We start from the raw sequence: 26457 nt of genomic DNA on the forward strand, positions 1-26457 counted from the left end.
TTCTTGCCTCCTTTGTCATAATTAGGCAACCATATGTGTGTGGGTCTATCTCTGGTGTTTCTATCCTGTTCCATTGATCTATATTTCTGTTTTTGTGCCTGTACATATTGTCTTAATTACTGTAGCTTTGTAGTATAGTTTGAAGTTGGGGAGCCTGATTCCTCCAGCTCCACTTTTCTTTCCAGTATTGTTCTGGCTATTCAGGGTCTTTTGTGTTTCCATACGAATGTGGTACTGATAAACCCAGTGGCAGGGCAGGAATAAAGATATAGATATAGGGAATGGAGTTGAAGACACAGGGTGGAGGGGGAAGCTGGGGTGAAGTGAGAGTAGCATTGACATATATACACTGACAAATGTAAAATATTTAGCTAGTGGGAAGCAGCAGCATAACACAGGGAGATAAGCTCAGTGCTTTGTGACAACCTAGAGGGGTGGGATAGGGAGGATGGGAGGGAGGCTCACGATGGAGGGGATATGGGGATATATGTATGTATATGGCTGATGTACTTTGTTGTACAACAGAAACTAACACAGTATTGTGAAGCAATTATACTCCAATAAAGATCTATAAAAAAATCATACCTAAATTATAAGATTACAGAATTGAATTCTCAAGCTTGCAAGGCTTCTTATGATAAATTTAGGGTATTGATTGGGAAGGATTGGGGTCCTAAATATTAGGATAGAGGCATATGGAAAAATTCCAAATAAGATTGGAAAGTTGAACCTTTAAACTCTGCTAAACTGCCTTTCTTTTTGAATTATCTCTTCAACCTCTTGTTTTAAAGAGATTAGTTTCCTCTTGTTTGAAGAAACTATAATTTCCTCCCCACTGAGACAGTTCTCTTGCAAGAAGAGACTGCTTATCCTCTCCATATCCTATCTCCAACAATTCTTAATGTTCCTAGATCTATAACCAGAGTCAAGTTCCAACAGGACCCAGAAGGTAATGTACAAAGTGTGACATGGAAAGTATTACACATACCAAAAATTTTTCACAATGATTTTAACATTCTACATTTACCAAAACCTAGGTAAACAAGTGAGAATTAATCCTAAGGTTGTTAGATTAAGGTAGAAGAAATACAAATTTGGCTCAGGCTGAGTAGAGCGATAAAGTCTCACTTAGCCAAGATTCTGGATTCAATATGTTAAATCAAGAAGATAGGAGTAGCTTTAACATTTTCCTTTGCAAATGACTAAAATCTGAGACCAAAAAGTGCTTACATTTAATTAAATCAAATGCTAGAAATTCCCTGTCATATTACTGAGGGATATAACCAAAGTCTTAGTGAGATTGGAACTGTAGAATGTATTTATGATGTCATATTTCTTTGTCTCCTAATGTACCCCTCAGGTGGACCAGAATACACTCCCTTCATTAAGTCTGGAAGAAATAGATTCATGGGGAGTCCCCAGTGTCCTTAATGAGCTCCTTTGTGATTACATATTTTTTTCTTTTTAAATATTTATTTATTTAGCTACATCGGGTCTTATTTGGGGCAGGTGGGACCTTCACTGCGCCCTGAGGGATCTTTCATTGTGGTGCATGAGCTCTTCATTATGACGGGCAGGCTTCTCTCTAGTTGTGGATCACAGGCTCCAGAGCACACAGGCTCAGTAGATGTGATGTGCAGGCTTCTCTCTAGTTGTAGCTCATGGGCTCCACAGTGCACAGGCCCTGCAATTTTCAGCACGTGGGCTATCTAGTTGTGGTGCATGGGCTCTGGAGCATGTGGACTCAGTAGTTGCAACACACAGGCTCAGTGGCCCTGTGGCATGTGGGATCTTAGTTCTCCAACCAGGGGTGGAACCTGCATTCTTAACCATTGAACCACCAGGGAAGTCCCTGTGATTACTTTCTATTCAGAAATATAAGCAGAAACTACTGTCATGGATCTGGGCTCCCAGAAATCAATGGGGATAATGGAATTCCAGGGTGGCAGGTGGCAAATAGAGGCACTTAATCCCCAGAGACAAAATAGTAATGGTAACTCCATTGCAGAGCAGAGCTGAAGCAGGAATCAGAATGTCTATGCTGCAAAGATTTTGGTGTTGAATAGTTCATCAGTATGTACCTAGAACTGAAATAAATGAGTAGTCTGTTAAATTTGTAAAAGTAAAGATTCCCAAATGTGTTAACCGTGATCTGTTTTAGAACACAATACAGTAACAGATATCCCTCAACCAGTTTACAGTAACCAGAGTCATTTTAATGAAAAGAAGACTGAGTCCTCTTGAGGAAAGACCTAGCTATATAGCCCAAAATGGATATTGTTAATATTTCTCCTAGCTTTTCCCCAAAGACCTGCAAATATTTACCATGGTTACTATGAACTGGTGAAGGTGAAATCATCAGACTTTTCAAGGACATTTGACATTGACTCTGACCTCTCACTGATGCCTGGAGATAAAAATAAAACTGTAATGTACTAGTCAGAAAAGAGGCTTATGAAGGTCAGATAATCAATGGATTGTGTCCATTTCATAGTAGACCCAATGGACACCTAAACCCACACCATGACTATCTTCTGAGTTCCAAAATACATAATCAGATAGCACATGCTCATCAGCGGACTTGGTTCTTTAACCAGTGGAAAGGGCATTGTTATGGTACGGAAAGCCTAGTGAAAACCCCTAGATCTCCCTTTACATATAAAATATAAAACCAGAAACAACACCGCATCCCAAGAGGGATTTCAGAGATTAATGTCACTATCAAGCCCCTAAAAATGCTGGAGTTTATTCCTACCACAGCTAATTCAACTTACTTATTTTGCTTGTGCAGAGGACAGATGTAAATAACCATTATGAAATGAGATTATTGAAAATATAACCATGCAGTGACTCCAATTGCATCTGCTAATCTAGAAGTAGTTTCATTGCTGGAGCAAATCATTACATCTCCTGTCAACTGATAGGCAATGATAGATGTGGACAATGCTTTTCTTCTCTAAACTTTTGAGCAAAAGGTAGTTTGCTTTCAGCAGATAGAGCCAGAAACACAATTGTACTATTCTAGCTCAGGGGTATATCAACTGTTAAGCTTTCTGTCATAGTCTAGTCTGTAATGACCTGAAACACCTCTCAATTCAAAAGGATGTCATGTTTATACATTACATTTATGACGTGAATGATTTTGCATCTGATGAACAGGAAGTATCAGCAACTCTAGAGACTTAGGTAAGACATGCATGTTAGAATTTGGGAATGCATCCCGCAAAATTCAGGGACTTGCCACCTTGGTGACATTTCTAGGAGCTCCACCTCATAGGAATGTTGAAATATCCCTTCCAAGATGAGAGATAAATTGCTGCATCTTGTCCCTCTACTATTGAGAAAAGTTTTAACAGTCTATGGGTCTCTTTAGATTTGGGATGCCACATATATCTCACTTTGCTGTATTATTCTTGCCCATTTATTTAGTATAAAAAAAAAAAAAAGCTGCCAGTTTTGAGTGAGACTAAGTTTCTGCAAAATGTCCATCTGCCAAGAAAGCTGTTCTGCTGCTTGGACCATATGACTCGACGGATCCAATTTTGCTTTAAGTGTTTATGGCAGAAAACAAATGTTGTATTGAACATTTTGCAGGCTGGTATAAATGGTTCATAATATGGAGTTTTGGAATTTTAGAGAAAGCTATAACAGTTCCTACATATAACTTTCCTTCTGAGACATCACTTCTTTTTGATACCTTGCCTTAGCAGAGATGAAGTGCCTTAACACAGGGCAGCCAGTTATCATAAAGCCTGAGATGATCATCATGAACTGGATTTATCTCAAGGAAACCAATTACTGCTAAGAAAGTACACACATACAAAAATTCAAATTTACAAAGTTCTATACAGGATGGAGGCTGACTTTTACAAATAATACTTTAATTTTTTTGGTTAAAGGAAAATCATTTTTATATTCAAATGCATATAAGTCTTAAGCAACTTACAGAATTTATCTTTGGAGTAAAAATGATTTTGGGAGCAAGACAATCACCTCAAAGAAGAGAAGCAAAGATTAAAGAATTGGGAGCCTCTGTAATCAAGGCAGGCTCTGCCTCCCAGATACCCTGCTCCTGAGCTGTGTCCTTTCCCAATAAAGCCTGCTGCCTGACATCACCAGCCTCTGTGCAGAAAAAAAAAAAAAATTGGTTTATTTGTTTTGTTTTGTTTAAGTAAATCAATAAATGACATATTGTCTTGAATCAGGAGGGAAGGGGGCAGGGCACAACCTTTAAAAGAATGATATAGCCATAGGACATGACAAAAACTGTTTAGAACCAACCAGGTCCAAGATGGCAGAAGATTTGACTCCCAGGGGACCTTGGGCTTCATTATATGCTCATTGTAATATATTAGCATGCTAAATGACACACCCACCAGCACCATGACAGTTACGAGGCTAACTATAAAAGACCAAAAAGTGGGTGTTGGCCCAATTCCTGGAAATCCCCACCCCTTCCCCAAATAGTTGGAATGATCCTCCTACTCATTAGCCTATGAAATTACTCACCCCCATGAAAACTGACAACCCTGTACCCTGGGGCCTCTTACCTTCAGAGATGGCCCACACTCTGTCTGTGGAGTATGTATCTCAATGAATAAACCTTCTTTCACTTTACTATAGCCCCCTCTTGAATTCTTTCCTGTGTGAAGCCAAGAACCCACACTTGGCAGCCGTCCCAGGGACTCACCTGAGACCTGGGACGTGACCATCTTCTCGCACTCCACTTTATCTCCTGCAAGTCTGAATTGAAATAATAAATATTATATTAGCTTTCTTCTAAAGGGATATTTATATTTTCTTTAGTTTATGATAAGCCTAGAATGTGTGGTAACTTGGAATAAGGAAAAAAAAAAAAAGATTTGAACACAAAAGGCTGTGATGAACTACAAGGGGATGATTGGGTTCTATGGATAAACTGAGGAAGATAAGGACGCCAAAGATTCCACAGTTAAGTCATTTGCTGTTTTGTGTTTGGTTATGAGTTCTCTCCTGTGTGGTCAGGTCACTGGAAGTTGCTGTTCTCTTGCTCTCTGTACATCCCCAGCTAGACCAGTGCCTGCTTCACCTACACCCTGCTCACATGACTGACCTTCCTACATACTGTCCCCAGGTCCCAGCTAGAGATTGTTCTTATCAAAGAGGAGGTGAGGGGCATGTCCGCTGCTAGTTTCCCTGGTAACCACTGAGCTAACCTGACTTCAATTCCCCCTATAACTGGCAATCTCCTCTTCCCCCCAGGAGCAAAGACTGGCACCATGTCCTGCCCGCCATCTGCTGCACATGGTGGGGTGTTGCTTCAGAAGTATAAGATCCCACTATCCATTAAACCATTGATGTCTCTGTCACTGACTCCGGGCTCTATCTTTGTCTTGAAGTTGGGCAACTACAGGCCTTGAAGGCCAGTGGGGTGCAACCCAACACCTCCTTAATGCCCATATCTTGTTTACTGCATACAATCAAAGTTGTTATTGACAATTTAGAGAGTAATGTAAAGGACACATTAGTGGTAGGATGTCAGCAGTTGCAAAAAATAAGCCTCAAGTTTGGTGATTTCAGATTGAGCTGGAATAGAACACCCTTGGAAAGTTTAAAGTATATTTATAATAATAAAACCAACAACAATAGTGGTAGTTGTAATGATATAAACAATGATAATGACTGCCAACATTAATGCACACTCTCTGACTCAGGTATTGTTGAAGTGCTTTACCTGGATTATCACTTAATTATCACTATAATATATGAGGTAAAACTATTGTTCCCTCTGTTTTCAGTGAAGAATTTGAGTCACCAAAAAATTTAAGAAACTTGCCAAAGATCAAACTTCTTACAAATGAAAGTCACAGAGAGTCAGATTTGGTAGACTTAGCTAATCACCCTTACACTAGTATACTCTCCATTCACAGAAATGAGGGGAGAAGGTATTTAGCCTTTGATTTATATTAATTGATAGAGTAATTCTAGAACACTGAGCTTCTTTGGGTTATGAATGCTATATTTGTGTTTATTTTGTATTAGTTTCCTACCTTTTAAGATTATTTTTCATTTTATTTATGTGAGACACAAATGTGCCATGAAATAAATGTCACTAGAAATATATTTCTCATACTGTCAACTGGTTGTCAAGTCACGTACTTATGACTGATTAAAACTGAGCAAGTACTATTATGTAAACAGATGTTTCATCCTCCATAAGACTGGTGATTTATGAAATACATTTTGTAATAAGTTAAGAAGACTGTAGAAATATCACTTCCCCATAAAAGAAACAAAAGAATCAATTTATTACACAGAAAGTGGGTAATGTGGAAATTGGCTTCTGTGACAACCCATTGAACAAACAATCATGAGCAACCACAATAAAATGTAATTTCCTTTACCTTAAATTCTTTAAAGTTAGCAGTTAAAGCTGGATTCTCATATATGCCATTCCATATCTTCCGAGCAAATGATTTTGTGTGTCAAATATCTGTAGCAAGGAAAATTCATGAGCTGATATTTTAAGGGTGAAGAAAACAATGAAAAGTTGCACTGGTGTTCCTTTGCTTCAAACTTATAACTGCACAATGTTAATTTATTTTTCAGTTTTGTGTGAGCTCATGTAGTGGCAGGAAAGCATAATATAATCAAGACAGCAGGGAAGCGTCTCTCTACAACTAGAATGATTTACATTTGTCCATTATGTAAATGATTCTTCACCATTTTCCTATTTGCCTATTTGAAGTAGCGTCAGAGTGAATTTCCATGTGCACTTATGAAAGTGTTTTCAAGGTCTTTCTACAATGATAAAAAAATACTAATTTTTTCATTAATATTAAGATAAGTTACTGGTATATTTCTATCAGAAATAATAAATTGGTCAAATGTGTTCTTATTTTCTTTATTTATCTTGTATATGATTTATCCTGCAAAACTAAGTCTGTTAATAGATTTATTTCATAACCTGAATTAGCCATGATTATAGTTTTAGTAGTTGGAGGTCATTAAATACTTTTTATAATGTTTTTATAATAATTAGTAAATCCTCTAAATTTTTCACTTAAAAGGGTGTGAAAACTATGTGTTAAATAAGAACAAAAATAAAATAAAAATATTATCACATCTATGACAGATATCTTTAATCAATAAGTTCTAGAAATTTATCAAATAGAAAGTTTCCAGCCTCTGCAAGTTTTGAATTATATCCTTCTGGTTTTATTCTCTTGTAAGATAAATATAGTTGAATGAATTTTGCTGTAAATATGAAAAATATTTTCAACCCCAGAAGTTAAAGTGCATTTTAAAATGAATGCTTTTCAACATATTTCATTTAACAGTCAACTTTACTTTTGACTCAATGAATGCCATATATTTTTTATTCCTGAAATTTAGTTCATTTTATAGCAGTTGCACAAGTAGTCACTCACTCAGTCAGTGCAATTAATAACATACAGCAGGCAAGTAGTAAAAGTGTTTAAACCATTTATTTTCTTTAGTGCAGACTTGGGGAGGTTTGCTATGGCACAGATTTTTCACTAGTAAGCAAGTTTCTGTTGAGTAGTGTATATGACATTTTTTTCTGAGTTTATTGTCCAAGGAATAGTCTAAGCTCACAGCTCCATCCTCCTCAATGAATACTTCTCCCAAATTGCTCATCTACTTTTATGCTTTAACTATCACATTTGTGGCCACAAACCTCATATTAACAACCAGTGCTCTAATTTTTTGTTTCTCTAATCATCTATTCAAAGCTACCTTCAAGGTATCTCCACTTTTAGTTTCTCCCAACCACACAAATTTAATAGTCATAAACAAAAAGCTGTCTTTCTATTGCTCTTGTGACTCTTCTTTCCCTAGACTTTTCTTTTGCATCTGTAGATCATGCCCAGTCTGTCCTCTGCCCAGACTTGGAGGCTTCATTTCTACTTCAGTGTCCACTTACGTCCAGTACCTTCCATTGCTCTACTCTTGGCTTGTGTTCTTGCTTTAATTTGTTTCATAAAATGCCTTTGTTTTGTAGTACCTCTGTCATCAAACTAAATCCCTTAGGCATCTAAGACTTTTCCGTAACTAGCAGAATGAGTTCTTTTCAGAGTCATGCTTATTTCTTATAACTATGCAAATCAACACCTTTAGTTAAGTCATCTTTATCAATACTACTTCTCCCCTTGTATCTCCTTCTACACACACACACACAGACACACACACACACACACACTTTATTCATATTGGCAACTGTTCCTTTCCTCATTTTATGCCTCACATGGGCAACCGTTTCTAATATGCTCAATTAATTCAAACCATATATTTTACTCTAAAGGTTGCCTAAGAATTTTCTTGCAAATTCTGAATTGCTTATGCTTAAATATTTCAATACTTGATATTCTCTTTTTACTACCTCATCCACTGTGTGATGCATGGTGACCTAGAATTTAAGGAAAAATTCTAGAAGGAATTTCTAGAGGGTGGATGTTTTCTTTCACTTCAATTTTAATTAAATACATTGACATTATTTTAACACAATGGCACTTGTTTAAAAATGTTTCCTTATTTATAAATTAGTTAGATATAATAGTAAAGGTCGTAAAAACCAATTGTAATAAAATTATAAACTTCAGGATTTCTATGGGGACCTAATGCAAAATGTAATTCAGAAGAGGAGATATGAAAGCAGATTCTGTAGGAATTCTCTGAGTTCAAATATGTCATCGTAGATTTTCACTCTGCTTCCAAATGACACAAGCGTGATTTAAAGTAAACCTCTTTAAAATTTTATCATTTAAATTTGTGAATTGATTATCCATTCCAGGTTTTTAGTGTTTTTTAAAGACGTGGGTGGGATGCAGGCATTACTTCTTGCACCAGTTTGGCTTCATACCACTAGATTTAAGCATTTAACAGTTGGAAGCCTCTTACATGTTCATTTGTAGAAAATGAACTAGGGAGGATGGTTTCACAGTGACTCTCCTGCCTTCTCTCTGCTCCAAGTGGAACATCTGCTGGAGGTATGTGCATTCTTTCTGCAAAGACATGATGTCCTTGTACCCATTTTCAATTTCTTAATGATTGTCAGTGAGAACTGGTGAAGCGTGAAGTAGAGAGTGCAAGTTTGGTTGTCAGGAACAGCAGTGATCTGTGCTAGATAGGAAGGTTAGATAGGAAGATACAGGTTAGATAGGAAGAACAGAGTTGATGTACTAAAAACTATGCTGGATTGAGGTCCTCTGGAAACCAAATCAGAGACATTTATTTGCATGAGATGTATCAGACAGTGCTCTTAGTCACAATTGTCATAAAGGAAAGGAAACAATGAGAGTTTGAACGTTGATGTAGTTGAAATAGAGGTTTCATTCACTCCTATGAGAAGCTCTAGAGTTTGTATGGCCAAATAGAGTACAAGATCAAAATGAAAATTTGCAATAATGACACAGTCAGAAAATTAAAAAGAGGAAAGAAAGAAATAATGAATGAAAGGGAGAAAGATTGACAAGAGACTAGTGAATAGCTGTAAAACTAATCAAATTGAAATGGAAAAAAAAATTTAAATGAATAAAAAATCATAAATATGAAAAATAAATTAAAAATCATAAACTGTATATCTTGGCAGAGCATAACAGGAAATATCTCATAAAACTTTATGCACTGCACTAAATTTGGGTATCTTCACATAGTAAAAATTTATTTTAGTATTAACATAAAATTTCATGTTGTAAAGCCTCCTAAATAACCATCAACAAGATATAAGGACACATTTTTAACAGAATTAACTTATAAGTTTTGATGCCTGGATTTAGGAATAGTAAAATAAATACTGGGTTTTGATAAGCTCAGTGGAACACCAGGATATTTGAGAAGATAAAAAATTATTAACTTTAGTCATGAATTAAATCAATCAATACATAAAATATCTACTACAACATTAATAACACTTAAATAAAACTGATTTTTTTCAGGCAGTATAGACATTTCTTCTTTCTTATTTTCCCTATTTTGCAACTTTTTGCTCTTTTTCAATTTTTTAAACTTCTTCTCTTGTTTTTTTCCATCTGCCTCTTTCTAATGTTTATTATTGAAGCTAGATTTATGGATGTCAAAGGAACATATTAAAAACCACAAAATTTAGTAATAATGACTCTTCTGAAAATATGAAGTAAAGGCCAAATGCTGTTGAGTGACATGTAGATGGAAACTCAAGAAAAAAATAATATTTATTATAAAATTAAACTTATCATCAAATTTGTCAACATGTAAATGGTGTTAGAGATGATTTTCTGTCAGTTTCTCTATATCAGTAGAAAAGTCAACAAGTGCAGAAAAATAAACAAGCAAAAACGATGACCTTCCACATGCTATCTGCACTCTCAATATTTTTGTACTTATTTGACATAGCAAACTCTTAATGAAATGCCTGCTAGGGTAAGGAATGGTGCCGGGGCAGATCATTGTAACACTCTGCTGGTAAATAACATTGCTCCCCTCCTAATTCTAAGAATCATTCAGTTTCTCTAAGGAAATATATATATTTTGTTGTTGTTATTGTTTGTGGGAGGAGGATGAGATGTCAATTTTGAAGCCATGGAAAAGAAGGAAAGATGTAAAGATAAAAAGTGGAAAGACTAATTCCAGAACTGATCTTCAAAATTGCCTGAGAGAAATAATCTATATTGTCAGAAATCAGGATAGTGATTTCCTTGGGGAGTTGCTACTAGAAGCAAAGATGAAGGAGGCTCCTAGACTAAAATGTTTAACAAAATTAGTGTACCCCCTAAAACAGTAGCTCATTTTTAATGCTTCAAGAATACTTAAAATAATTTTTAAATGATTAATGTAAACTATGGAAATAGCACACAAAATAAGTACAAAACTAATCATGGTAACTCATACCTGTTTTTTTTCTTTTGTTGTTGTTGTTTTTTGTTTTTTTCGGCTGTGCCATGCGGCTGTCAGGATTTTAGTTCCCTGATCAGGGGTTGAACCCAGGCCCCCTGCAGTGGAAGTCCAGAGTCCTAACCACTGGAACACCAGGGAATTTCCTCATGTCTGTATATTCTAATCATGTGATAGAGAAGATTCTAAGGTATTCCCCTAAGATCCCTGCACCATAGTGTAAATGACTTATATAATCTCCTTCTCTTGAGTGTGGGTGTAGTCTGGAATATAATGGGATTTCACTTCTGTGATTAGTTTACTAATAAGCTGACTGTGTGTTACGCAAAAGGGAGATTATTCTTGTGTGGCTGACCTAATTATGTAAGCTTTTAAAAGAAGGTGAAACATCAGAGATGGAAGAACACAAATGAATATGGGAATTCCATCAATAGTCTATCGTAGAAATCAATTAATGAAATTTATTTTGAGTTCATAGATTTTTATTTTATTGCATTTTCTCTTTAAAATTTTAATCTAATTATTATTATTAATTATTATAGGTACAATTCTCTTATTTTATTAATTTCAACTCTTACCTTTCTAATTTTCTCTCTTCTACTTTCTTTGGGTTTAATTTGATTTTCTTCTTCCAGAATCTTAAGGGAATAATTTAAGTCATTATATTCATAATTCTTTTTTTTCCTAATATAAATACTTAAAGACACATTTCTCAAGACTGTTTTTGCTGTATTGCACAAATTTTGATCTACTGTGTTTCCATATTTACTCATTAAAATATTTTCTATATTCCTGAGTATTTTTTTGTCCTAAGTGTTATTTGTGGGTAAATTGTTTAGTTTCCATACATTTGAATATTTTAATATGTCCCTTTTTATGAATTACTAATTTAATTATGTTGTATAAGTGGACTCATACAATATGTCATATTTGTGGATATCTTTTTATATCTGGAATAAAATTTACAAGGTTTTTCTATATTGTAGCATGTATCATTACTTAAGTCTTAAAATGAATAATATTTCATTGTATGGATATAACACATTTTATTTGCTCATTTATCAGTTGATGGACATTTAGATTATTTCTACTTTTTGTCTATTAATAAACCATGCTGCTGTGAAAAAATGAAGAGAAGTTATGGTAGACATATGTTTTTATTATTCATAGGTATATACATATGAAAATACCTAGGAGGGGAATTTCTGGATTATATGGTAACTCTATTTTTAACATTTTGAGAAACAGCTGAACTATTTCCAATGGAGTCTATATCATTTTACATTCCTACCACCAATTTCTCAACATCCTGGCCAGCTAGTTTGATGATCTGTCCTTTTGACTTTAGTCATCCTAGTAGGTACTAAATAGTGAATATACTGTGAATATCCTACTATATCAGTATCAGAGATGATCATGTGCTGTGTGTCATTTAATCTATTAATAGAGTATATTATATCAATAGTTTTTATGTGTAAAATTGCCAATGCATTCTCTGGATGAGCCCATTTAACTGTATATAATTATTTTTATATATTGTTGGATTCAATTTTCCAAGTATTTTTTGAACATTCTTTGTCTATATTCATTAAGAATATTGGTCTATAGATTGTTCTTATAATGTCCTTATACTAGATGGAAAATAGCCACCTGTCTTATTTCTATAGCAAGGAAACATTTTTTCACACTAATTCATGAACTCATTCTGTTCTATCATGATACATGCAGAAATAATGCAAATTTATATTAGCATAGGAAAATTAATCATCATTATCATGAGGTGTTTCTTTTCAATGAAAGAGAAGCATGTAATTTCCATGTGAAGATGCACATTTAATGGGATCAGCTGTATGGTGATGGACAGAAACTACATTTTTGGTGGTGAGCACATTGAAAAGTATGCAGAAGTAGATAATATCATGTTGTACACATGGAACTTATATAATGTCATAAACTGACATTACCTCAATAAAAAACAAATCTAAAAAAAGCACACTTAAGAAGAAAATTATGGTCTTGTTTTATGGTGCTTTTAAAAATGATTTTCCTCCTTCAGTGTTTATACTTCAAATCTAATAAATTTAAGATGTATATATAGGGTAGTGTTATATCTCATATGTGGTTGGCCCATAAATATTATTTAAAATATGCACAGTTTTACATTAGGGTATTATTTCCTGACCTGTCAACTAACGTTTATAAATAACTGATTCTGACATTCTGTACATTGTAATATAAATGAGCATGGGGTACAATATCAACCTCTTACCATAACTAATCATTAACACTCAAGAATGTTTTATGTTGGAGTGGAAAAAAAGTTGACTATCATTGAATGGAAAACAGAAACATGATTATACTTAGAAAATAAAGGCAGTAAATGGTTCATTTGCTCTCTTTCCATTTGCAGAATTGTAATAAAAATGCCAACTAGATTGATATTTAGGCAAAAGTACATTGCAATGAAGTTAAGATTACAAGAGGAGCTGCATTAATATACAACATTCTTGTTTGAGCCTACTTTTCTACTTCAATTTCAAGAGTACTTGGGTATTTTAATTTCAGTTATAGAAACCCATTTAGCTACTGATTTAAAGAGAACTCTCTTTTCTATAAAATAAATGTTAACACTTCTAAGTTATTCCATTTTACCATGTTTTCTTAGATTTTAATCTTAATATTTAAAAAAAATCACAACACTTGAAAGAAGTTACAGTCCTGTATATCACACAGAGTACTGAATGCCTTCTAGTTCACACATTATTAAGCTGCTGTAGCAGCAGCTGCATAGGATTTAGCACAACATATGGTGTTGATTCTTTCTCTTTTTTAATGAAAATCTGATTTATAAATCTCTTGCAACAAACTGGTGATGAAATGTTTAGCAAAGCTATAACACATATTACTTGATATTTAAAAATGGCACCTTTTTTTCTCATGAGCAAAATGATGACAGACTTATGAAGGTATGCTAAAAGAGGAGCAGAAATAAAATGGAAGGAAAGAATGAGAAAAAATGTAGAATTACAAGAAATAACTAATACTTCCTAAAATGAGTCTCATAAAATAATGTTATTTTTATTGGTTAAATAATTATTTGAGTTGTAATTTTAGAGTTTTTAAAAAATTTAAACGTAGTAAGGATGTAGTAGGGTGTTTTGTGTGTTTTATTGAAGGAGGGTAGAGAGGTAGTACAGCAGCTAAAGAAAAACTACACTATTTCAGGATGTGTTAGAATGCTATGTAAGACATTTCAAATAAATGTTCTTAATATGAACAATATCAATTTTTAAAATATAGAAAAATTGTATTAGCAATTAAAATAAAATGAAAAGTGTCACACAGGCTCTAGCTATACATATTCCAAGAAACAAACCTTGATGAAGATTGCCTTTCTTATTTATCAGTTCCTATTTTTCTATGCCCATGGCACTTATTCTTTCTAGAAATTAACTAGTGACTTGATATCATCTCATGTAAGAAATGATTCTGATTAAAATATTTTCCTTATATTCTTGAAGATTCCATGTTATGGTACCTGGAATCTTTCCACTTAAATGTGGGACCACTTAAAACATCTTCCAATGAAAATATATTTATCAAGAGGAGATTTAAGAGGGGAGAAAATCATCCTTTACATCTAAAGTGATATAATGCAGGTGTTTTAAGGAAAAATAGATTTTCCTTATACATACATATATGCAGAGAAGCTTGATTCTCAAACTAAGTTCTAAACCTCATTAAAACACAAAACTAATATTTTGTTTATTAAGATGCTATCATAAGCTATACTAGCAGCTGTTCTCACAAACAACACTTACATCATCACCAGTGGTGGTATCTTATTTTTAAATGTCACTGGTAGATTACAGACTGGGAATTACATGTGTTTTTTAATAACCATTTACTTAGTGCCAAGTATTCATATGTTCATGCAGTCTGAGCTTGAGAATATTGGAAATGACAGTTTCTATTTTCAGGCTAATCTTTTCTCTCTGTTGACCAAGTAACCTTTCCAGTCTTCACTTCCTCTTTATTCAGAATAAGTCCCCATCCCCCAATTCCTGCCAAAAGAGAGCCTTCATATTCTGGAATAATCTTCCTCACCCTAATTTAGATGTGTCAAACCATGTCTGAGTACTAGAGTGAGCGTGATTCAGCCACAAGCTGGTAACTCCACTAAGACTAGTGAAGTCAATATCAGACCCCTAAGAAATAAAGCATTTAGGGCTAGCAAAGAAGAGATTTTTGAAAAGAAAAATACTAATATCTATTGCTGACTAGTGAATTTTTATTTATTTTATTTATAATAAACAGCTTAGATCTTATTATGCCAATTGATCTTATTAAGCCAATTAATAATGCTGGTACAATATTTATAGGTGTTTCTAACAGAATTCATTTTCTGTATAAATGGCCAGTCACTATTCTTGTTCTCATTATTACTACCGTTATGCACATCCTCACTGAACACAAATAATTTACAGTAATCTGTGATCTCTCTAGAAAAGGAAATGGCATTAAGGGAAATCACAGATCGGCAGAGAGGAAATTACTTAAATATTAAATTAAATCTTGACAGCAAGCTTTCAGAGGCAGCAAAAAATCTGTGTTGATGATACAAAGCAAATGCACTTAACACCTTTCCTCATCTGTAGTATTGCAATAGATACTATACAGATCTAATACAGACCTAGATAACAGATCTAATGATCTGTCACATGAAACACCTGCTCCAAAGTTTCTATTCTCCGAACTCCTAAAAACATGAGTTCTACAACCCAAGCCAGTAGGTAGATTTTTGCCCCTTTTTTTTTTCTTCTCTCACAGTGCTTAAGAGTCTTTCTACTTCAGTTGTCTGTAACTCCAGAGTAGTTTAAGTTATTCAACTTTTTCTGAATTTCATTTTAGTGCATCTCAAGAGGTTGACATTGATCAGACTCAGAGAATCTATCTTTTAATTCAAAGACTGGGTAAAAATCTGTAAATGCCTGTGCGTGAATGCATAGTTAGGGTCAATATTACTTTTTCAGTTCCCATATCTTTACACTGCACCTGACCTGTTGTACTGATAAACACAATCAGGTATTCTAGTTTGAGAAAAATGTAAGGACCACTTCACATGCATCTCTGGGGAACTAACTATTGGAACTGTCCTCAAATTTATCCTGCTGAGGCCAAAGTTTTCTTATCTATAAAATACTCTTCAGGGACTTCCTTGGGGGTCCAGTGGTGAAGACCCATGCTTCCACTTCAGGGAGAACAGGTTCAATCCCTGGTCAGGGAAAAAAGATCCTGTATGCCATGACATGCAGCCAAAAATAATAATAACAAAATACTATTCATTTTATTCATTACTTAATTAAAAAAATAATGGAGGAAGCAGTAAAAGTCCTCAATTTCAGAGGGTGAGAAAGTTTGGAGATAGAGAGCTGTGAAGTTCTTTTAATTAATCCAGCACAGAAAGACTGATTTACCTAGAAATACCATTTGCTTAGTTTTCATGAAGTGCTTACTTTTGTGTCTATGACCCTTTCTTCCAACCCCAGGCCCTCTTTGCCCCCCTGTTATTTTTTGTTTTTGTTTTTGTTTTTGTTTTTGTTTTGCGGTATGCGGGCCTCTCACTGTTGTGGCCTCTCCCGTTGTGGAGCACAGGCTCCGGACGCGCAGGCTCAGCAGCCATGGCTCACAGGCCTAGCCGCTCCACGGCACGAGGGATCTTCCTGGACCGGGGCACGAACCCATGTCCCCTGCATCGACAGGTGGACTCTCAACCACTGCGCCACAAGGGGAGCCCTTTGCCCCTCTTTGACAGATGAGTCCTCTTCACTTGGTTCTGAATTCCAAGGCCAGGACAGTCTAGATGGGATTTCTCTCACCTGAATATGAAAGTGATGATGACTCATATTGGACCTAACTCAGTATACAAGAAGACACCGCTGGTAGGATCTATGTTTGGCCATAGTTTGGCACCTCTGGTAGAACAATACTCAGTAGTCATCCAGATTGCACTGACCATTGTGCAGGATTTTTGTTCCAGAAAGTTGGAAAACTTACAGCAACAGTAGGCTGCTGGCCATCTTCTTCAGATTTACCAGTCAAAGTAACTATGTGCAAATCAACTGGGACAGAGTTGAAAAAAGATATAAAGAAAGCAGGAAGACCTGATTCAGAAATGAGCAAATAAAGCAGCACCTGAAATCAGTGATATAATTGAAGCAGCAACAGAATTTATCAAACAGGACATTGTGATGTTCAGTGGATTTTTTGCCTCTTAAGGCCATGAATGTTCTGTCACAGTGGATTCAACCTGAGAGGAGAAGGGGTGGTCACATGATGATGTCCCTACAGTTCCAGACACCAGATTCTCCAGGGTGTGAAGAAAAAAGTAGTTGGGCAAAATGGAACTCACAATTTACTGTTTGTCTTCTGACAAATCCTGCAGCACAGCCAAAAAATAAATAAAGTGAATCCACTTTAAAAAATATGTATGTTTGCAATAAACTGAAAGGATTGTAATGCCCTTTTGTGGAAGGTCTTAGAAATAATAGAATTATTGAATCTATTAAGTAGATTCTACTGATATAAAATAATAATAATGGGGGAAAAATCACTGCTGTTCTAGTCTCTGTGACATAATGAGTGCAGGTTGTATCTCCCAAATCTTACCATTCTGTTTATCTTGCAGGGCCAGAATACGGTGCCGCCCTTTGAATTCTCTGCTTCCCAGCACAGAAAACACTGGTAAAGAACAGGCAAGGTAGCTGGACATTTAAGCCACTCTCAACTACAGATTATTCTTGAAGGAGAATCTTTTAAGGAACTGAGATTTTGGTTTTACATAGATAGTAATGAATGTATACAACTGAATTTTACAGTTATTTTTTTTAATTTTTATTTATTTATTTTTGGCTGTGTTGGGTCTTCGTTTCTGTGCGAGGGCTTTCTCTGGTTACGGCGAGCGGGGGCCACTCTTCATCACGGTGCGCGGGCCTCTCACTGTCGCGGCCTCTTTTGTTGCGGAGCACAGGCTCCAGACGTGCAGGCTCAGTAGTTGTGGCTCACAAGCCCAGTTGCTCTGCAGGATGTGGGATCTTCCCAGACCAGGGCTCGAACCTGTGTCCGCTGCATTGGCAGGCAGATTCTCAAGCACTGCGCCACCAGGGAAGCCCCTCTACAGTTATTTTTAAACAGTTGTATAAATGTTTCCTTAACTGAGAGATGACTAATTTTAGTTTTTCTGTTTTCACTTGTATTCATTACAATGTTTTTTAAATTATAAGCCTTGAATCAATATACTTATGTGAGTATTGATAAGAGTAATCATTTCTAAGCTTGTTTGTCTCATGCCATAATATGTACACATATTTCAAGATATTGAATTTATAGAAAATATATAGAAAAATATATGGAAGTGAATATTTAGAGAAAAAATCCCTAATGGTCACACCTCGTCAAATTATAAGATATGACAATTTCCCCTAACTATTGTCAATACAAATGCTATTAATGCATTTGTATATGCAATGAAACTTTTGAAAATTCATGTAGGAAAATTATATCAGACAGCTCACAGATTAGATTGTACAAATATTGAGTACATTAATGATTATTCATTAAAAACAATCCTAGGTAAAAACAGTAATAAGATGTCAGTATTAAGCCAATCCTTTGAAGTAAAACGTAATGGCATATAGGGTGTTAATAGATATTAGAGACATAAATTAAAGTGATTGGGCTAACTAAGGCTATAATGCCACACTAGCAATTCAGATTATTATGAGTGTTTTGTAGTGCCAGCCTGGGAATGCTCAAGGAAGTATATTCCAAACTTCCTTAATGATAAATGTCACCAGACTAGATAGCTAAACGTAATGATTACCAGACCTCTGCCCCAAGAGATTCTCATTCAGTAGATTGTATTGTGACATTGTTATCAATAGTGTATCTGTAGTCCTCCTGGGGACTCTTCAGGCAAGCTTGAAAATCACCAAGGCTAAGAGAAGGTCTGTGACCTTGGCACACTCTGAGCCTTTTAATCTTCCTCATTTGTACTTAAAGTTTGTGAAATAAGTTATAATTGTCAGATTATATAAACTATTTGTTTTATTTTACATTTGCTCACTTGGTCTTATTTGTGACTAACAACTCTGTGAACTACTTGATATATATTTCATATATTCTTTACTTGGATTTAAGAATGCACATGCATTCTCAAACTTAATGTGCATAAGGATCACTTGGACAAATCATTAAAATGCAAATGCATGCTCTGCCACATAGATTTCGATTCATTTGGTCTCTGGTGGGACCTAGGAATTCACATTTGAAATAAGCACTCCTGCTGATTCTGATGAAAGTGCTGTACAGATTACATATTCAGAAATCCCACTGTAGAGGACTGATGAATTAAAATCACAGTAACTGTTGGAAACCCACCTAAATCTAAACAAACACTATGGAAATACTTCTGTGTGTGGAGCTTCCTACCAGCTGCCAGCGTATTACCTGAATCTTACTATAAATGGTGCACTTGAATGTCATAAGACATTATCTTTATTCATTGGAATTATTTTGAGATTCATTCTATTTAAAAAACACTACAAGGACAGAACTTCTAGGTGATTTAATTAAGACAAAACTTCTATTATTTGTTATTTAGGTAAACTTTTTTTTTAATTTCTAAGTAAAAACTTGTTTGCAATTGTAATTATACTTTTTACCAATATATCAAAAACTCCACAAAGAAACTGGTATTATATTTTCCTACAGGAAATCTTGCAGTTTTGCAGTTCACATTTTTAGTTAGGTAAAATACAACTTTCATTACTATGCACAATGAGAATAGAGAATTTAGATTCATGTGAGAATTTAAATGTTTCTGATCCTTTCTGCAATAAAATGTTATGTACATGCTTTAAGACAGTTGAATTACCATGCTTCTCACTAATGGTGGAGTAAAATTTTACATGAATGTGTTATAATACTTCTGAATCTCATTAAATATTACATTCATAGAATTTTATTTCAGAACAATAGCTATCATCTTTTAATTGTTATGACCCTAAAACACACCAAATGCATTTCACTTGGTCAAATTTGCATTGTAACTTATTTTAAATGTTTAATCTTAGACATCTGATTTATTAGAACGGCTGATTCAAAAATAGAATGTGTCTGGCTTGCAGAAGAATGAAACTGTCAATCTTATAATGATTAAAATAATGGATTAACAAATGTGCTAGCCATATAAACAGTGGCTTTTTATATTGGTTTATCAGTGTTTTAAATTAGGTAAAATTTGTCAATGTGATCAGCTTTATGTTTTTTACTTTCAGATGATATAGTCCAATTTAATGAGGAACAATAACACTGGCTTTCTCACAGAGTTATTACCACAATGCAATCCGCAATGTATATTAGCAATTTGTATAATCAGTCCTTGTGTGTGTGTGTGTGTGTGTGTATGAAAGTGCACATATGCCTGTGTGCACACAGAGTACATGTTTATTTATAACATTGATATTTTAAAACACAGTTATATTTATCTGTGTGAACATATTTTATTTCTATTTTGAACAGTGCTAATAATTCAACCATGCTACTGACCATCTATTTCTGATCTGCTAAATAATTATTTTAAACAGAAGTCATGTTCCTTTATCCTGGTTGGTTTTCCTCATCAAAACTGTGTGTAGAAGAATAATATCTTGATGAAAAAAAAGAAGAAAGACTGTACAGTTTAACCCTAATTTGAGAGAGATAGCTTTATATCTTCATCCCTGACATCAAAAGAGGAGGTATCATAACATTTTAAAGCTTGAGCTTTTTTTTTTTTTTTTTTTGCTGTACGCGGGCCTCTCACTGCTGTGGCCTCTCCCGTTGCGGATCACAGGCTCCGGACGTGCAGGCTCAGTGGCCATGGCTCACGGGCCCAGCTGCTCCGCAGCATGTGGGATCTTCCCGGACCGGGGCACGAGCCCGTGTCCCCTGCATCGGCAGGTGGACTCTCAACCACTGTGCCACCAGGGAAGCCCCAAAGCTTGAGCTTTTTATTTGACCGAGATTAGAAAATAAGGAACTCTGGATTTTGTACTTGTTTACCTGAAAATGTCAAATTTAATACAACTCAAAAGATGTATTATATTCTAGTTTACTTGTCATATGCCATTGTTATAGTCAAATGTTCTCTTTTTTCCAAGAAGATAAAGTTTTCCTTTTTGAATATTATTTTTTAACTTTTCATTTTATATTGGAGTATAGTTTTTTGTTTTGTTTTGGTTTGGTTTTTTGCCACACCATGTGGCTTGTGGGATTTTATTTCTCTGACCAGGGATTGAACCCAGACTCTTGTCAGTGAAAGTGCAGAGCCCTGGGCTTCCCTGGTGGTGCAGTGGTTGAGAGTCCACCTGCTGATGCAGGGGACACGGGTTCATGCCCAGATCTGAGAAGATCCCACATGCCATGGAGCAGCTGGGCCCATGAGCCATGGCTGCTGAGCCTGTGCATCCGGAACCTGTGCTCCGCAACAGGAGAGGCCACAACAGTGAGAGGCCCACGTACTGCAAAAAAAAAAAAAAAAAAAAAAAAGAAAGAAAAAAAAGAAAAAGAAAGTGCAGAGCCCTAATCACTGGACAGCGAGGGAATTCCCTGGAGTATAATTGATTAACAATGTTATGTTAGTTTCAGGTGTACAGCAAAGTGGGTCAGTTATATGTATACATGTATCTATTCATTTTCAAATTCTTTTCCCTTTTAGGTTGTTACATAATATTGAGCAGATTTCCCTGTGCTATACAGTAGGTCCTTGTTGGTTATCCATTTAAAATACAGCAGTGTGTACATGTCAATCCCACGCTCCCTAACCATTTCTTCCCCCCAACTTTCCCCCCTGGTAACCATAAGTTCATTCTCTAAGTCTGTGAGTCTGTTTCTATTTTGTAAATAAGTTCATTTGCCTCATTTGTTTTTAGATTTCACATATAAGGTATATCATACAATATTTCTCTTCCTCTGTCTGACTTACTTCACTCAGTATGACAATCTCTAGGTCCATCCATGTTGTTGCAAATGGCATGATTTCATTCTTTTTAATGGCTGAGTAATATTCCATTGTATATATGTACCACATCTTCTTTATCTATTCCTCTGTTGATGGACATTTAGGTTGCTTCCATGTCTTGGCTATTGCAAATAGTGTTGCAATGAACATTAGGGTGCATGTATCCTTTCAGACCATGTTCTTCTCTGAATATATGCCCAGGAGTGAGATTGCAGGATCATATGGTAGCTCTATTTTTAATTTTTTAAGGAAACTTCATACTGTTTTCCATAGTGACTGTACCAATTAACATTCCCACCAAAAGTGTAGGAAGGTTCCCTTCTCTCCACACCCTCTCCAGCAATTATTGTTTGTGGATTTTAAAATTTGTATGGAGACACAAAAGACCCTGAATAGCCAAAGCAATCTAGAGAAAGAAAAACGGTGCTGGAAGAATCAGGCTCCCTGACTTCAGATTATACTACAAATCTATAGTCATCAAAACAATATTGTATATACCCTGAGAAAACCATAATTCAAAAAGAGTCATGTACCACAATGTTCATTGCAGCACTATTTACAATAGTCAGGACATGGAAGCAACCTAAGTGTCCATCAACAGATGAATGAATAAAGAAGATGTGGCACATATATACAATGGAATATTACACAGCCATAAAAAGAAACAAAATTGAGTTATTTGTAGTGAGGTGGATGGACCTAAGTCTGTCATGCAGAGTGAAGTAAGTCAGCAAGAGAAAAACAAATACCGTATGCTAACACATATATATGGAATCTAAAAAAAAAAAAAAAAAAGGTTATGAAGAACCTAGGGGCAGGACAGGAATAAAGATGCAGACATAGAGAATGGACTTGAGGACACAGGGAGGGGGAAGAGTAAGATGGAATGAAGTGAGAGAGTGGCATGGACATATATACACTACCAAATGTAAAATAGATTGCTAGTGGGAAGCAGCGGCATGGCACAGGGAGATCAGCTCGGGGCTTTGTGACCACCTAGCGGGGTGGGATAGAGAGGGTGGGAGAGAGACGCAAGAGGGAGGAGATATGGGGATATATATATATATATATATGTATAGCTGATTCACTTTGTTATAAAGCAGAAACTAACACAACATTGTAAAGCAATTATACTCCAATAAAGATGTTAAAAAAATAATATTGTACTGGAACAAAAATAGAAATATAAGGCAATGGAATAAGATAGAAAGCCCAGAAATAAATCCACACACCTATGGTCAATTAATCTACGACAAAGGAGGCAAGACTATACAATGGGGGAAAGACAGTGTCTTCAATAAATGGTGCTGGGAAAACTGGACAGCTACATGCTAAAAAAGTGAAATTAGAACATTCTTTAATGCCATACACAAAAATAAGGTCAAAATAGATTAAAGACTAAATGTGTGACCATAAACTATAAAACTCTTAAAGGAAAACATAGGCAGAACACTCTCTGGCATAAATTGCAGCAATATCTTTTACGATCTGTCTCCCAGAGTAATGGAAATAAAAACAAAAATAAAGAAATGAGACCTAATTAAATTCAAAAATTTTTGCACAGCAAAGGAAACCATAAACAAAATGAAAAGACAACCCACAGAATGGAAGAAAATATTTGCAAATGATGTGACCAACAAGGTATTAGTCTGAAAAATTTACAAACAGCTCATGTGGTTTAATATCATCAAAACAAACAATCCAAACAAAAAATGGACAGAAGACCTAAATAGATGTTTCTCCAAAGAAGATATACAGATGACCAAGAGGCACATGAAAAGATATTCAACATTGCTTGTTATGAGAGAAATGCAGATCAAAACTATCAATACAGTGAGATATTACCTCACACCAGTCAAAATGGCTATCATCAAAAAATCCACAAACAATAAATACTGGTAAATATTATTTTTATTTTGTATTATAAGTAATTTTTGTTTTGTTTTGTTTTGTTTTGTTTTTGCGGTACACTGGCCTCTCACTGTTGTGGTCTCTCCCATTGCGGAGCACAGGCTCCGGACGTGCAGGCTCAGTGGCCATGGCTCACGGGCCCAGCTGCTCCACGGCATGTGGGATCTTCCGGGACTGGGGTACGATGTCTCCTGCATCGGCAGGCGGACTCTCAACCACTGCACCACCAGGGAAGCCCTAAGTAATTGTTTTTAATAGCTAAGAATTAATACATTTATAACAATGTCTTAAAAACAGAGAAAATCACAATTTGTGGGAAATTAAAGCCAAAATAGAGCTATTTATTTCTCAAATATAAAATTGAAAAATGATTATTATTACAAGTATTCAAGTGTGGCATGAGCAGTGTTTAAAATGATTTATAGACTTGTATTTCATCTAATATAGGATATCATTCTAGATACTTATTTGTCCAGGGAATTAGTTAAACAAATGTCCCTAACCTATTTAAATTTGTCATCTCAATTGAAGACAGGGCTCAAGAAGTGAATTGGTGGACTCAAACACATGCACATACTTTGTGGCCGTCCTATTATTAGAAGCTGAAAGGTAATTAGAAATCACAGAGGTGGCAGCAGCTCGAAGGGGACAGGTTAGAAAGACAAGGAGAAAAATTACGGTCTAATTTTTTTAAAAAGGGATGTGTGTTTAAACCCAATTGAGTTATTTAATGAGTAGATTTAGAGAAAGGATGGTACCCTGTCACACCATTTTAGCGTACTGAATAGCTCAAGGGGAAAACGTTGCTAGGAAGCTTTAATTAATTTCCTTCATCTAATCCTCTGTTAACACTAAACAAGCCTCTGTCACATGCATCATATGAATTCCAAGGACAAAGTAAAAGTCATTTAAAAGTAGTCATATCCCAATAAGGTTATTAAGAGACCATTTCTAAGTTCCTCATTAAAGTTAATGCATTTAACACTAATACTGTTCAAAATCCATACTACAGTCCAGCAATTTCATAAAATATTGATTGCTTTGGTGTGTCCTTATATACTAATGTATTATAATTTTAAGTAACTTAGTGAGGCAAAAGTCCAGGTTATTTAGTTTCAGCTTGTTGTGAAAGATTGCAACTCCTGTAACAGCTTTAAATTACAATAGCTCAAGCCTCTGGGTATATCAGTTTCTGTATCTAAAATTGAGTGCCAGCATCACAGCCTCTGTATTTTGTCTAGAGCTTTTCTTTCTCAGGGTTATACAAAGCAATACGAGATTAATGGGGTAACATATTAAAAAGTTTTATGAATGATAAATATTATCCCTATTTTTCTGTAGGAGAAATGGAGTCATATGTAGGTTAAGTAACCATTAAAACTGTTATAGAAAAGGATCCATTTATGCTGCATTTAACTGCATTCCAAGCACTTATTCTTTGCTAATCTCCTTAACTGTCACTTTGAGTGCCAAAGGTGAGGTAAGGGTATGTATCCTGTATAAACATATGCAAATTTTGAATCATTTAAGCTGTCTTTTCAAATATTGATCAATATATCAAGTTTGATGATCAAAAACCAGAATTTTGCTTACTCTTTGCCAAAAGGCCCCTTTTAGTGAGATTTTCTTTAATGTAATGAGGCGGGGTTGGGGAGAGGCATAGCTTTGCATATAAATGTATTTCCCATTAGTAAACTTACTTCCCCAAACATCTAGTACTATCCTCTCAATTGAAAAGCTGGTGTAGAAAGAGTGTCAAAGTCCATGCTGGAGAGTAAAATACTTCCCCACTGAAAACTGTAGAGCAGGTCTGAAGGGAATGACAACATCTCTCGCTATCTTAAGGAAATTCTTTTATTTTTTCCTGTCAAAATGCAGCTTAATTCAGTATGAAGATTATGTATAGTGGCTTGTTGCATAAGGTCCTACAACGTTTTTTGCATAATGGTAATAAAGTGTTTTAATGATACATTTTTCCATTAAGACTTTGGAAGAATATATTGTTGGCATAATGGGTAGAATGAGAGAGTATCTTACAGTGTACGGCAAGAGGAGTTGGGAAAGTTAAAATAAAAGAAATAAAAATATCATTATATATTATTTTACATGAAATAAAATTTAATTAATAACAATAATTTGTAAAGTGATGAGCATAGCAAAACATGAATGTGAGTGAAATGAAACTAATATCAGAGACTAAAGAGAAATCTTCATAGATTCACTCTTCTGTAGAAATTGAAGACAGATAAAGGGAAAAGGGCATGGGGAGAATCAAGTTTTTAATTTTCATACAAAACATTAAAAATCCATTGATATCAGATAAGTTCTTTGTATTTAGACCTCCAATGTGAGTGGTGGGAACTATTTCAATGTCCCTAAATTCTTTCTCAATGAATTTCAGATTTCCTCTACATATACTGAAGAGAAATGTCATGAATTTTTTAAAGAAATTAGCTCAAATGGAAAATAAGAAGAAATGGAGAAGAAAGAGAAGACAGAGGAGGTGAAGGATGAAGAGAAGAAGAACAAGGGAAAGCATATCATTAACATCTATGAAAACATATGGTCAAGAGAAAAATATACTCCCCCTACAAAGAACTGGGGAGATCAGTGTC

At 35.1% G+C, this 26457-nt stretch overlaps 1 pseudogene across 1 annotated transcript in view; it reads left to right on the forward strand.

Annotated features, from left to right (window-relative positions):
* Positions 1–5258: 5258 nt before the first annotated feature.
* The window catches only part of LOC307051326 (casein kinase II subunit beta-like), a 78560-nt pseudogene continuing 57361 nt past the window's right edge, over positions 5259–26457 (forward strand). The window contains exon 1 of the transcript in view: positions 5259–5305. The product of the transcript in view is annotated as a casein kinase II subunit beta-like (transcript). The remainder of the gene's footprint in view (positions 5306–26457) is intronic.

This window comes from Hyperoodon ampullatus, assembly GCF_949752795.1.
Source record: "Hyperoodon ampullatus genome assembly, chromosome: 4".
NCBI classification, from domain to species: Eukaryota; Metazoa; Chordata; class Mammalia; order Artiodactyla; family Ziphiidae; genus Hyperoodon; species Hyperoodon ampullatus.